Genomic DNA, 14,852 nt, shown 5'->3' on the forward strand with positions numbered 1-14,852 from the left:
AAAAGAAAGGGAAAGAAAGAAAAAAGAAAAAGAAAAAAAAAAGAAAAAGATAAAAACAAACAAAAACAGAACAAAACAGAAAAAACAGAATATGATCAAATATGATCAGGCTTGTGCTTAGATCAGTGCCACACACTAGATTTTGGGTGTATTTTGGTCTGTTAGAAGAAAGTGCCTCCCAAAATTTAAAGAAAGAAAAACTTATATATGTACAAAAATAAGGGTTAATACAATGAAGGGATGGAATGTGACTGTAAAGATGAAAATTATAAAAGATTTTATAAAAGGAATTGATAAGAAGTTGTTTGAAAAAAGAAAGAAAAGGTTTAAAAAAAAAGAAAAAAAAAGGAGAGAATGTGATCAGGCAGATTAGAACAAAATCATACACTAGAGATTTAGGGTATATTTTGATCTGTTAGAAGAATGTGTCTCTCAAAATTTTAAAGAGAGAACAACTTCTAATATATATGCCAAAAATAAGGGTAACTACTATGAAGGCATAGATTATGACTCTAAAAATGAAAAATAAAAATGTTTTTTAAAAAAGGGATTGATAAGGTGTTGGTTGAAAAAGGGAAAAAGAAAAAAAAAAGACAGTTAAAAAATTAACTTTGAAAGACTAAAGAACATGGTAAAAAAGCCATGAATTCTATGTGCAGTATTCCCCTAGTGCTGGAGTTCTCCCGTTCTCATTGACCGGTAAACTTGGTCTTGGCTTGCTGGCTGTTCGTGCTGATCTTCTGGGGGAGGGGCCTGTTGCCGTGGTTTTCAGATGTCTTTGCCGGAGGCGGAATTGCCCCGCCCTTGTTGGTCCGGGCTAAGCAATCTGCTCAGGTTTGCTCTCGGGAGGTTTTGTTCCCTGCAAGCTTTCCCTACAGTTTGGAGGACAAGAGTGAAAATGGTGGCCTCCCAATCTCTGCCCTGGAGGAGTCGAGAACTCGGGGCCCCACTCCTCAGTGCGCCCCCAGAGAAAAGCAGTCACTCCTGTTTTCCTGGTCTCGGGCCGCACTCCGTGCTCTCCCAGCCTGTGACCAAGCGTTTCTATCTCTGGCACCCGACCATTGTGGAGTTTCCAAACCCAGCAGATCCCTGCGGTGCACTCCCGCACCGCTCTTCCCGGTGGAGGAAGGGGAGTCTCCCCGGCTCTGCCGCTTGTTGGGTCCCTGCTATTGGAGCAGTGGCCCAACTGCACCACGGATCACAGTTTATAGCAACCCGGAGCTGAGAGCCCGCGCCTCGGCTCCGTCTCTGCAGCCGGCTTCCCTGCTCCGATCCCTGGGAGCTCTGCCGCACTCAGGCACCCCTGGTCTTTCTGTGACCCTGAGGGTCCTGAGACCACACTGTCCCGTGAGGGTTCCCCCCCCCCCCCCCCCGTGCCTAGCCCCTGGAGTGACCTCCCTCAGCGGAGCAGACTTCTAAAAGTTCGAATTTTGTGCTCCATGGCTCTAACACTTGCCAGAAGTGGGGATGGAGGCCCCCTCCCCCACCGTCTATCCTTCCAAATATTGCCTTGGATTCACTTCTCTGCATGTCCTAACCTTCCAGCGAGTGTTCGCTTTTCTGTTCAGAGAGTTGTTGCTATTCTTTTCTTCAATCTCCTGTTGAGTTCGTAGGTGTTCTTCATCCCTAACCAGCTGAATTCCTGGGACCAGATGAAATCCAGGTCTCCTACTCCTCTGCCATCTTGCTCCGCCTCAAGTTTACCTCATTTTTAAATGGGATCCTGTACTTTTTGCCTCCAGGAAGAAATCTCCTCCCAATTTGTAGAAAGTCAGAGGGAAAAGAAAGAAAGTATTTGCGTTGCAGAAGCTTTTGTCCAGACAACTTCACAGGGGTACATGCCTTCTATAAAATGAGGCACAACTATTTCCTGGTGAAGTCTACATAGGTAGCTGGTTACTGCTATTTATATCTTTCAGGTTGGATTATTGGCATTCTTACTGACATCATTGGTCCTCAAAACAGACTCATCATTGCTTCTACTGTTCTAGGGAGGATAATCTGGAAGTATGCACTGACTGAGACCCTGTCCAAATATTACACAAATCTAAGCAAGAATCAAATTCAAAACTTTGGACATACTTGAACAACAGCAAGAAAGGACAAACGGAGTGCATGTGTCTACATCAGTGAACCACATTCTTGTAAGTAATTGTGACTTTAAGTCTTAATTGTAATGCCTTAACTTTTTCTAGTTGATTGAAAGCAAGGGGATGTGGAAGGAATTTGCTAACCTTGACAATGTCTTAGATCCAAGTTTGATCTTCAAATTCTGGATTGCTTTGAGAAATAGCTGAACACATAGCGATGATCAATTGAAGAATTATAATTCGCAAAATGACGTATTTTTTTCTCAGACCCAGATAACAGTCATCTGGAAATTAGATATCAAAATAGAGCAGGGTATAAAAAGTCATGATGGAAAATCACCTTTGACTTAAAATTAAATATGGTGGACATCTAATATCAAGGAAGATTCTTGCCGTGTCTGGAATTGTTTAGTCACTACAAGGATCATTTTCAGAACTAAATCTTCTGCTTTATCTCTGTGGTCCGTTTTGTCTACTGGCAAATGAGGTGAGGGCCTCTGGGCTACTAAAAACATTCAAGCTATTTTATGGAACTACTCGTAGAGGGCAAGAGAGAATGGGCTTGTCAACAAATGGCTATTTACAACTATCACTGAATTCCTAGTAAAGATATCTGAGCATTTTGATTTCTCTGATACACACAGACCTTTGCTTCTTGCTACTTAACATATTTCCGAAATTTGGGGAACAGAGTTTGGTTTCAGAGTTTTTCAAATATTTTGTAAATGTTAGAGGGAAAATCTGTGTTAGAATATGGTTATAAAATGTTATTAGGAATATTTAATCAGAATAAACAAATAATGTGCCCTCAGATGATATTTTAATTAGTAAGATCTTATTGAAGGCTGAGAAGCTGTTATTGAATTTATATTCAATTTACATATTAAGTACATAGCCTATGATATTATGCAAAGGAAGATGTTTTGCATATTCACCAAGTTTTTGCATATTTCCCTAGTTGAAGCTTTAAAGAAATGGTGCATATTAAAGTTTTAAAATGTGCCACATAATTATAAAGACTGTAACTTTGTTTTCCATTTCTTGATGGCTTCTGATGATTTGAACCAAAGGCACTTGTTAAGTAAAAGATGAAATAAACATGACATTTTTGCTGGACAGTCCCCTCATCTCCATTCAATTTTAAAGTAACATTTATGATTTTTTTCCACTTTCAAATAACATATGCCCTGTGTTGGAAATCATGTAAATTTGTAAAAAGTATAAAAAGAAAATACCAGCTTCATCTTACTGCTCCAAAATTAGCACTGCTCAAAAATTAGTAGTTAATATTTTAATGTTTCTTTCCTGTTTTCTACTACTGTATGTTATATAGTTTATATCCTTTTGTGTTTTTTTCTTCACATACCTTTTTTGCATATTATGAGCTCTTCCTGAATATATTTTGAAATAGTCTATCAGAATGGATAATTAATAGCACAAATTACCAAGCCTTTCTGTATTTCAACAATATTATTTAGGAAAACATACTTTTAGGTGATGAAGAAAACCATGAAACCTAAAAAGTAGAGCTTCATTTATGATTGATAATACCATAAAATATTAAGTGTCCATTAAATGCCTCTTGGTTTCTTGATTCTCTAGCACTCTTGGTTGGGATGGTGGTTTAAAGCTATCATTTAGATATTGGGAGTAAATTTTTGAAAGCTGGGCTTCAAACTGAGAGGCTTACTGGGCAATAAAATCACTAAGGAAAACACTTAGAAATTCATGGATCTCCTAGAAAAAAATGTACTTTAGGTTCTCTTAATGTTAGGCCTGAAGGAAGGCTGAAAATGATGAACTTTTAAGGACTTTATTTTGTACTATGACATTAAATGAAATGGAAAATACTTCCAATACCTGGAACACATACATATATCATAGTTTATGGCTTGGTAACACTTAGAAAGGCAAGATGCTATTTTCTGAATTTCTCTGTGATAATCATTTGTATTTTCCTTCTGATTTAATTTTCTTTGTGGAGGTGGGTAAGGGGACTATTAGTACAGCTTCTCAGTCTGTTGAAACTTTTGAAGTAGGCTGAAAACCTGTGAAGTTATCAGTACCCTCCACCTTTCAAGATATTGTACAACTCTACGTAGGAAAAAAACCAAGCCAAAACAAAACGAAAAACCTCCAAGCAAACACCAGTATACCACTCTTAGACCAAATTGTTCTCTTTGCCATTTCTGAGTCAAACTAACACATGATGAGTGGGATATTAAGCTGCTGAAATGGCATTCTTTTTGCACCCAGGACTTTGAGACTTGTGGATTTTCAGGACTCTACCCTGAACACTCTATCCCCCAGGTTGATATCCCAAAGGTGTCAGATAAATTTTTTGAGTTTAGCAAGACAGTTAAAAAAGCTACTGACACAACTGAAAAGTATATTAAATCCTCTTTAGATTTAGAGTTAGGGAAAAAGAACTAGTCATGTGTGCCTGGTGGATAGGTCTTATCCAAACCAGTCCTAAAGAGTAAAGTCTTAGTTTGCCCAGGACAGTCCCAATCTATGCCTGTTGTCCCTGTGTAATTATAAAAGCACCTCCTGCCACTCTCAGGAATTTCTGGTTTAAATGATAAATTATATAGTTACCTTCCCAGGGAGGGAATGGAATCTCAAGCCTTGAATAGAGCTGCACAGGTTTCTCAACTAGACCGAACTGAGTTATAGCAAAGTAGAGATGGACTCTCTAAACTTCCAGACCAGGGTTAAATCTATCAACCTGATGCATTCATGATTTAGGATGAATTAAATAAATGCAAAACCCCTGGATTTTTGACTAAGCAGTGCGTGTGCCAGTGGTTCTCAAACTTTAGCTTACATTAGGATTACCTGGGGGCTTGTTAAAACAGACTACTGGGCCCCATCTCTAGAGTTTCTTATTTCAGAAATCTAGGGTGGGGCTGATAATTTGAATTTCCTTTTTTTTTTTTAGATTTTATTTATTTATTTGACAGAGAGAGGGAGCATAAGCGGGGGGGGGAGGGGCAGAGGGAGAAACAGACTCTCCGCTGAGCAGGGAGCTCAGTGCGGGGCTCGATCCCAGGACCCTGGGACAATGACCTGAATTGAAGGCCGATGCTTAACTACTGAGCCACCCAGGCCCCCCTGATAATTTGCATTTCTAGCAAGCTCCCAAGTGATGCTGGTGCTGCTTATGCAGGGTGCTGTCATTTTGAGAACCTCAGACCTACACAGTGTTAAAGCAACATTTGCACGAGTTTCATCATGACTGTGCACCTTCCCTAGCTGTAAATGTTCACTTTTTCTTCTCAATATATAATTTATTTTACATGTGCCATAATTTTCTTACAGTAAAAACTAGAGGAGTGGAGGGAAAAGTTAATTTGAAATATAAAATTCATGGAAAAAGGTAGGGTGAAATGGGATTGGGCCAGTCATTTTTTTGGTCAGCAGGCACAGGACCAGTCTTTGAGGGCAAAACTGGAAGGCTATCCAATTGGAAGGGAGAAAATTGCTTCTACATATGTGTTTAAGAAGCTTGCTACTCAGAGTGTGTCCATGATCCATCATATCATCTGGAGATTGCAGGAAATGCAGAGTTAGGAGCTTCTGAGGCTTCTCTAAGAGCTTCTTAAATTGGTCCTGGCTAACTGGTACAGTGAGTGAGTGCAGAAGGAAAGGAGTCACTGAACTGGAGGGACACCTCAAGTTTACCTTGAGATGGTGGAGGCATCCAGAGAGTCTCAATTGCAAAAAATACCTTCCCATTGACTTATTAGCTTCAGACAGTCTCTGCTTTCAAACCGTTGTGAAGTGAGATTAAAGTTTACTAGATCTAAAATAGTTTTGTATTTTAAACACTTAATAAAGAAAATGCTGAACCCAACAGAAATCTGGAGGGTGGGGGAGACCTGCTCCATTCTCATTTTGAAAAATACCTAACTGGAAATAGATGGGAAACTAACATCAGGGTAAGAAACTAGAGGAAGGCTGAGTTTAAAATCATAAAGCACCATGTCAGTCAGAGAAGAGTTCCTCTCAACAGTTGCCTTAGCCTAGGTTAGAGGAATTTCACTGGTAAGAATGAAGTTATGTATTAAAAGCACCATTGAAATAAAATTTACCTGAAAGTTCTGAAGGTGGAATTAATAAGAATTTCCAGTAATGTCATTTCAAGTACATTGAGTTTTCCAGGAATAATGAGATCCAAATGATAAGACATTGACATTGGCTGCTATTTCATTCCCTGCCATTTCTTCAACAACAACAACAAAATGGGAAAACTTTTTCTGTAAAATACATATTAAAAACAGAATTTTGTGTGAGTCAAGCAGAATCACCTTTGTAACTGTAGCAATGGTGAGTCACCATTTTAAATTACTTGTCAACTTTCAAAACCCTGTGGTTGCTATGAATGACATCGCCTTTCCTGGAGCATGCCTTGAAGATAGCCTCAAAGAGCACCATTTTCTCTTTGACTTTTAAGAGGCCAAGTGTTCAAAATGCACTTTTCCTTTGTGCACCTGCAGTTTTGAGTCAACAAAAATTGCCAACCCAGGGTGATAAGCTCCATATAAATAATTAATGACATGGAACTAATTACTCCTGCATTAGGCCACCTGCACCCTCAAAGCTCAAGAGCCCCAGGTGTGAAAATTGCAGGGGCAGCTAATTGTGAGCTGCATTTCATCACGTAAACCCTGCACAGGAGGCCCTGGCTGTTTCCTGCTCACGGTTTTTCAGGGTTCAGCAGGCTGAGCATAGGTGGGACTAGCTGCATTTGTAACTATCTCAGAAGGCAAACCAGACAACACAGTGACTTGAAAACCAAGCCCTTAGAGGCCTCCAGGAGGTAATCGGGATTAGGTTTAATTAGAGGAAAATACGCCTTGAAGGATATGATTGGAAGTTGTCCCTTAAGGTATGTGAAACCTCCTGCAACAACTCTAGGTTGAGAATGCTACATTTAGGAGCTGGGAGACGTCTGTTTGATTACTCAACTAGATTATCCAACTAGAGGACTTTAGGATTTCAGTCTTGGAATAAATTATGTATCTATACATCTGAAGTTTTACAAGTATATTTTTTGGTGGGGATCTTTGAGTACATTGGTGCTGTGTGTGTGTGTATGTATATGTATGTGTGTGGTGTAGACTACCCCAGCCAAGGTCTTAAAATCTTGTTTAAAAGGAAATCTAAGACAAAGAACTCTGTGCTGACTTAAACACCTGTAGAAGTTCTCAGGCTGTCTTGCAGAGGACTCATTTTGTGTTGGCTTTGGAATGAGGAAGAACAAAAAAAAACAAAACATGATTATAGTTATTTATATCTAGCAACTTCAAATTCATCGTTGGATTTTGCTTGGTGCAAAGAGCATGGTCTGAAGATCCAGTTCCACATTTAATGATAGTTTCTTATCAATTATTATTCCTATCTCCTGGTTTGAAGGTGAGCTGAGGAAAGCAATATTTATGAAGTGATAGGATTAAGTATTCTAAAAGTAACTGGAAAAAATTCTGAGTTTGTTCAGCTATATAGTTTTCCTTCTACACACACACACACACACACACACACACACACCCTTTTACATGAATTAGATCATAGAATACCTACTGTTTTCATCTTGTAAGTTGAAAAATTTGAAAAAAAACGCTTTTTTTTGGCTTAACTCCCTTATCCACTTCTGCCCCTTAAGCCTGCAACTGAAGTTAACAACCTACATTTTTTTCTATGCTCATTATAATATTTGAATTTATATTTAAATAAACCATAGTGGTCTCTAACCTTTTTTTTTCATTTTTTTTAAATTAATAGACTTTTTTGAGAGGTTTTAGGTTTACATAAAAATTGAGTGGAAAGTACAGAGAGATCCCATAAGCTCCTCAACTCCCTTCCCCCAGTTTTTTCTATTCTTAAGTCTTGTGTTAGTTTGGTACATTTGTTACAATTGATGAGCCAGTATTGATACATTATTACACCTTATTATTAAAATCCATACTAAGGGTTCTCTCTTGTACATTCTATGTGGTTTGACAAATATGAAATGACATAGTATCCACCATAACAGCATCCAGGAGAGTCCCGCTGCCCTAAAATTCCTAATCATGTTTTTACAAAAAATTGGATCTATCTTACATCTTTTTGCTCACTGTCTTGGAGTCAGCTGACTGGGTGGATCTACCTCTTTGCTTTTAATGGCTGTGTTGTTTTCCATGGTAGGACTATGCCACAGTTTATTCAACATTTCCCCTTGTGGAGTAGAATTTAACATTATACCTTTGTACACATTATGCATTTAGACCTACAGGATTAACTCCCAGGAGTAGGGCTGCAAGATCAAAGGCTGTGCGCACTAATAATTTTAATAAGTATTGTCACATTGCTTTTAAAGATAGCTGCATCGGGTGACACTTCCATGAGTAATATGTGAGTACCTTTTTTGGTCCTAATCCCCACCAGGAGCAGGTGTTTTTTTAACGGTATTTTTAAACACTTGGTAATTCTTGTTTGAAAAGGACACATAACACACTTGTTACTTACATTGGCTCTGAATTCTGATTGGATTAGAATTCTAGCATTCTCCCCTTTTGCTCATTGACCTCAGGCAATTCATTTCACTTACTAGTGTCTCAGTTTCCTCATCTGTAAAGTATGGATGGTAATGATTCTATTACATCATAGGGTTGACTGGGTGATTAGATAAATAGAACACATAATAGGTTGGCCTGTGCCTAGCTTAGACTAGGCATTCAGTTAATGACAGTTTTTATTATTTGAATATTACAGATTGATCATCAGACCCTTTGAGCAATATCCAGGAATATTGCTTCATTATGATATTCCTGGATAAGTTCTAGAGTTCTTTCAAATTTGAGGATAACTGGGTGAGATATAAAGTAGGTGCAAACATTCTCTTAATGCCAAACCACAGAATATAGTGCCCTGAAACAGAAGGCCATCTCTGATCATTATTCCTCTGTACATGTGCAAAACAGGTTAATTAAAAATCAGGTGTAATAGAACCTTGCTCCGTATAAGTACAAACCTTTTGTCAGAGTTGAAGCTACCTTGCATATCAATTTTATTCAAGTGTTATTTCTTCCTTCTCCATATTTAAAAATAATAGAGAAGCTGTTACTATTAAATTAGTAGGAAGCTTATTTCTCTTCAGATTTTATTTTAAATCTTTTGTTTAGGCAGCCTGTAGACTGTACCTCAGGGCACATTATATGTTCCCTGTGATTCTTTGGACCTAAGACTCTCTATGACTCTCACTCTATCCCATGCTGTTTTTGCTACTCACTCAACAAAAATTATTCCTTAAGAGAAGCTGGGAGCATCCTTTGGGGAGAGATATAGGGGAAAGAGAAGGGGCTAGGGGAGGGGGATAGATGGAGGGGTGGGTATTTGATCTCTATATTTGCAATGGAAGATTTATCCTCCAGGAGCCTCTAGACCAATGGCAGAAAGGTGACAGGGCAGGTGTTCCATTTTAGTCCCAGGTGAAATGGCCCCTCCCTCAAATGAGAATTCTTTTGGTAGACTAAGAAATTGTGAACATGCTGATAGTATGGGTACTGGTCTCATGCTGGGCAATGTGTAGTTATGATGGAAAGCTGGTTATATTGGATAAAGACCTTGAAGAATTGTGAGGATTTTTGCTTGTTTCTCTGGGAGCTTTTGTTCTATACTGCAGCAGGAAATACGGCTTATGAATTGGATGACTTTCTAGTAAACATGCTCTGCTACGTAGACCCTTATGTCTGAACCAGAAGACAGCACATGTTGTCAGACAAAGGAGTTTTCATTAGCTGTTGTGAGTAATGCCAAACATTCAAATTTCCAAGACCTTTTCACTATTTTATGGGATTTGTGGAAGAGAGTATTCTAATCAAAAGTGATATTGACTTGAAGAATCAATAAAGTGCAGTTTCTGAATGGTAAAATTGAAAATCAGTTTTTTTTAAAAACAATTGTAACCAATTTTTATATGCCTCCATACTAGAAAGCAGTTTATGTTCTATACATTTTAAATTATTAATTTAGTAACACTCACTCAATGCTCAGGATATGTAAAAAAAAATGGGCACTTAAAGTCTAAAAGGTCTGATCTAACTCCCTTCTAAGCTTAACATCAAGAATGCGAAATATAACACTTGTCAGTAATATTAACATGTGTAAAGCTCTGAGCAAGTAGAACTGACCCTAAGTGAGTGTAAGAAGAAGAAGGAATAATTTCTACTTGGAAAGTCAGCAACTGTATCACATGGGCAGAGAAAAGAGGCCAGCCTTTTAATGATGGGTATGGATTCCAACATCTTTAGTGAGAGGAGGCCTTCCTAAGAAGCTGTGCCATGTAGGCTGAGAGTGTGAGGAACATTCTAGAGAGAGTGAATTGGTTGATTTGGATCCCAGATGGGTGGGGCCAGTCTTAATTTCAAATATTCCCTTTTCATAAAAATAAATTTGTGAATTAATAAAAAAAAATCCCTCGTCATGCCATGTGTCTCCACTCTGGGCTGACAAAATCACTTCACCCAAATCCAAGAAAAATGGTGGGCAGTAACTCTCAAATTGTGGAGGTACTGTAATGTTGAGGATCTTGAATAATAATTTTTTTTTTGTAGTGGACGTCCATTCTGGAGTCCACAGGGAATTATTAAAATGTTTTGAGCAGGTGTGGTGGCGGAATTGTCAAAGATGGGACTGTCCCTAAGAGAGTAAGAGGAGAAACAAAACTTACCAATCACGTATATGGAAGGAACAACGAAGTGGGAGAAAGCAGAGATGAATTCGAAGTTTTAAATTGTTGTGGGTTGATTGAAAGGTAATGTGATGATTAATTGCTTGAGTTGCAGAGTGCGTAGATATAGCTTGAATCTCATTTTCCTCACTTCCTAAGAACAACTTTGGGAAAGTTTTCTTATCTTTAAAATAGGGATCCTAATAGAACCCAATTACAGAAGTTGCCTAAATAAATCTGTGCTTCAAAAATTGTACTTATTTATATTATTAGGGCAGTATTTCAGGCAAGAAAACCCAGACATTCTGACTGAACTGCCCAAGTCCCTTCCATTTGTTGGAGTCAGTATATCAGAGGCAGAAATCAAAATTAGCATAAAATAATGGGTAGGATTTTAGGTTGGTTTTCCATTTGTAAATTGCCTCCAGAATGCCATGGATGATTTATAGAAGTTCTAGTAGTGAAGGATAGAAAGGGAAAAGAAAGGATAGGAATGGTAGGGTGGGACATTCTAAACCAAAGCAGAGAATGATTACTAGGAAAATGATGTGTAATGGGGGGATGGGAAGCTGGCAGGAGGAAGCCTGGATCATGTGTGTACTCATTAATACTGCTTATTTTGGAAAAGATGTGGAAAATTGCATGCAGAGTTTGAAAAGGACTGTCCCAGCTATGATTCACTAAAGAAGTCACTCTCAGCCTCATCGACCTTGGCATTTTTTCAGAGGTCATGTTTACACATAATTTATAAAGTTATAACATGCGGCTGAAAATTTCTCTGGCATATTTAGAAATGTCAGGGAGGGCATTTCTCACCATTTCACTCTGTCTGCCTTCAGTTTCTGCCTATGTTTTAATTCAGTAAGTATTTATTGTGCTTAAAGCAAAGAAGGGCTCTAGTTTTGTGTGCTGTAAACCACAAATCTGGAGCCCTCTGGAGCCTTTTTAAAATTTTTTTTATTTTTATTTAAATATTTTTATTTATTTATTTGACAGAGAGAGACACAGTGAGCGAGGGAACACAAACAGGGGGAGTGGGAGAGGGAGAAGCACTTCCTGCGGAGCAGAGAGCCTGGACGCGGGGCTTGATCCCAGGACCCTGGGATCATGAGCCGAAGGCAGACGCTTAATGACTGAGCCACCCAGGCGCCCCTCTGGAGCTTTAGTTCCTGTTGTGTTTGCCACCTGGTTCTCAGCTGGTCGCCTTTAAATAATGAAGAGATGTCTATACTGTGAGTTCTAAGAGCATCATTCATCTGGCCCCTCACATTGGTCCTCTTCATTTTCTGGGTCATAACCAAAGAGAAGTTTTGTTTTGTTTTTTTTTAAATGTTTTGAAGAAAAGTCATCAGCATAGGTATATTATGGAATCCCACCTGGCTGCTGCCTTTGCCTTGGGATTTGATACCATTAAAGGGAGATCACTTCTCCAAAGGGCCTGTCTCATTCCTAGGCAGTTCCAGTTGCTAACATCTCTTCCTTAAAATCTGTGTCTGTTTTTGCTTGTTGCTCCTGGAACTAATCAGAATAAATCTCTTCCCTCTTTTGCATCAAGAGCAATTAATTTGGAAGCTATCATGTTTCCATATCCCTCCTTATTTTTTTTTCTTTTACAAGCTAAACGTGCCTGTGTTGTTTCAGTAAACTCTCTTGTGACATGATGAACACTGTTCTACACTTTCTAATATTTGAAGTCTCTTCTATCAGTAATTAATGGATAGTATTATGTCTTCAGGATAACTTATCTTGATAGGTATACTAGGCTTTCACATAGATGAGCAACTAATTTTTTAAATTAATTTCTCCTGAAAGTTAACATGTTGACTTCTGGAGGTGATAATTTCAGTTATTTGACCAATTTCCTGAGGAAAACTCCTTTGGCTTAATTTTGAGGGTTTGCCCTCTCACTCTTTGCAGATGATATGGTACTATATGTGGAAAACCCAAAAGACTCCACCCCAAAACTGCTAGAACTCATACAGGAATTCAGTAAAGTAGCAGGATGGAAAATCAATGCACAGAAATCAGTGGCATTCCTATACACCAACAACAAGACAGAAGAGAGACAAATCAAGGAGTCGATCCCATTTACAACTGCACCCAAAACCATAAGATACCTAGGAATAAATTTAACCAAAGAGGCAAAGGATCTGTACTCAGAAAACTATAAAATACTCATGAAAGAAATTGAAGAAGACACAAAGAAATGGAAAAACATTCCATGCTCATGGATTGGAAGAACAAACATGGTGAAGATGTCAATGCTAACCTAGAGCAATCTACACATTCAGTGCAATCCCCATCAAAATACCATCCACCTTTTTCAAAGAAATGGAACAAATAATCCTAAAATTTGTATGGAACCAGAAGAGACCCCGAATAGCCAGAGGAATATTGAAACAAGAAAAGCAAAGCTGGCGGCATCACAATTCCGGACTTCCAGCTCTATTAGAAAGCTGTCATCATCAAGACAGTATGGTACTGGCAGAAAAACAGACACATAGATCAATGGAACAGAATCGAGAGCCCAGAAATGGACCCTCAACTCTATGGTCAACTCATCTTTGACAAAGCAGGAAAGAATGTCCAATGGCAAAAAGACAGTCTCTTCAACAAATGGTGTTGGGAAAATTGGACAGCCACATGCAGAAGAATGAAACTGGACCATTTCCTTACACCACACACAAAAATAGACTCCAAATGGTTGAAAGACCTAAACGTGAGACAGGAGTCCATCCAAATCCTAAAGGAGAACACAGGTAGCAACGTTTTCGACCTCAGCTGCAGCACCTTCTTTCCTAGAGACATCACCAAAGGCAAGGGAAGCAAGGGCAAAAATGAACTATTGGGATTTCATCAAGATAAAAAGCTTTTGCACAGCAAAAGAAACAGTCCACAAAACCAAAAGACAACCGACAGAATGGGAGAAGATATTTGCAAATGACATATCAGATAAAGGGCTAGTATCCAAAATCTATAAAGAACTTATCAAACTCAACACCCAAAGAACAAATAATCCAACCAAGAAATGGGCAGAAGACATGAACAGACATTTTTCCAAAGAAGACATCCAAATGGCCAACGGACACATGAAAAAGTGCTCAACATGGCTCGGCATCAGGGAAATCCAAATCAAAACCTCCATGAGATACCACCTCACACCAGTCAGAATGGCTAAAATTAACAAGTCAGGAAATGAAAGATGTTGGCGGGGATGCGGAGAAAGGGGAACCCTCCTACACTGTTGGTGGGAATGCAAGTTGGTGCAACCACTCTGGAAAACAGTATGGAGGTTCCTCAGACAGTTGAAAATAGAGCTACCATACGATCCAGCAATTGCACCATTGGGTATTTACCCCAAAGATACAAATGTAGGGATCCGAAGGGGTACGTACACCCCGATGTTTATAGCAGCAATGTCCATAATAGCCAAACTGTGGAAAGAGCCAAGATGTCCATCGACAGATGAATGGATAAAGAAGAAGTGGTATATATACACAATGGAATATTAGGCAGCCATCAAAAGGAATGAGATCTTGCCATTTGCAATGACGTGGATGGAACTGGAGAGTGTTATGTTGAGTGAAATAAGTCAATCAGAGAAAGCCATGTATCATATGACCTCACTGATATGAGGAATTCTTAATCTCATGAAACAAACTGAGTGTTGCTGGAGTGGTGGGGGTGTGGGAGAGAGGGGGTGGCTGGGTGATAGACATTGGGAAGGGTATGTGCTATGGTGAGTGCTGTGAATTGTGCAAGACTGTTGAATCACAGATCTGTGCCTCTGAAACAAATAATGCAACATATGTTAAGAAAAAAAGAAAAAGAAGAAGATAGCAGGAGGGGAAGAATGAAGGGGAGTAAGTCAGAGGGGGAGACAAACCATGAGAGATGATGGACTCTGAAAAACAAACTGAGGGTTCTAGAGGGGAGGGAGGTGGGGGGATGGGTTAGCCTGGTGATGGGTATTAAAGAGGGCACATTCTGCATGGAGCACTGGGTGTTATGCACAAACAATGAATCATGGAACACTGCATCAAAAACTA

General features: G+C 39.0%; 1 long non-coding RNA gene across 3 annotated transcripts in view; it reads left to right on the plus strand.

Moving 5' to 3' along the window:
* Positions 1 to 14,852, plus strand: part of LOC141370246 (uncharacterized) — a 128,086-nt gene that overhangs the window by 39,907 nt on the left and 73,327 nt on the right. For 2 of the 3 annotated variants that reach the window (XR_012374138.1, XR_012374140.1), the window contains exon 3: positions 1,992 to 2,144. This is a non-coding gene — a long non-coding RNA (uncharacterized lncRNA). Of the gene's footprint in view, positions 1 to 1,919; positions 2,145 to 14,852 lie in introns of all 3 variants that reach the window. The other variant, XR_012374139.1, reaches the window with a different exon arrangement.

Source organism: Callorhinus ursinus, unplaced genomic scaffold (assembly GCF_003265705.2).
Source record: "Callorhinus ursinus isolate GAN/ISIS: 27379988/994484 unplaced genomic scaffold, GSC_fseal_2.0 scaffold29, whole genome shotgun sequence".
Classification (NCBI taxonomy): domain Eukaryota; kingdom Metazoa; phylum Chordata; class Mammalia; order Carnivora; family Otariidae; genus Callorhinus; species Callorhinus ursinus.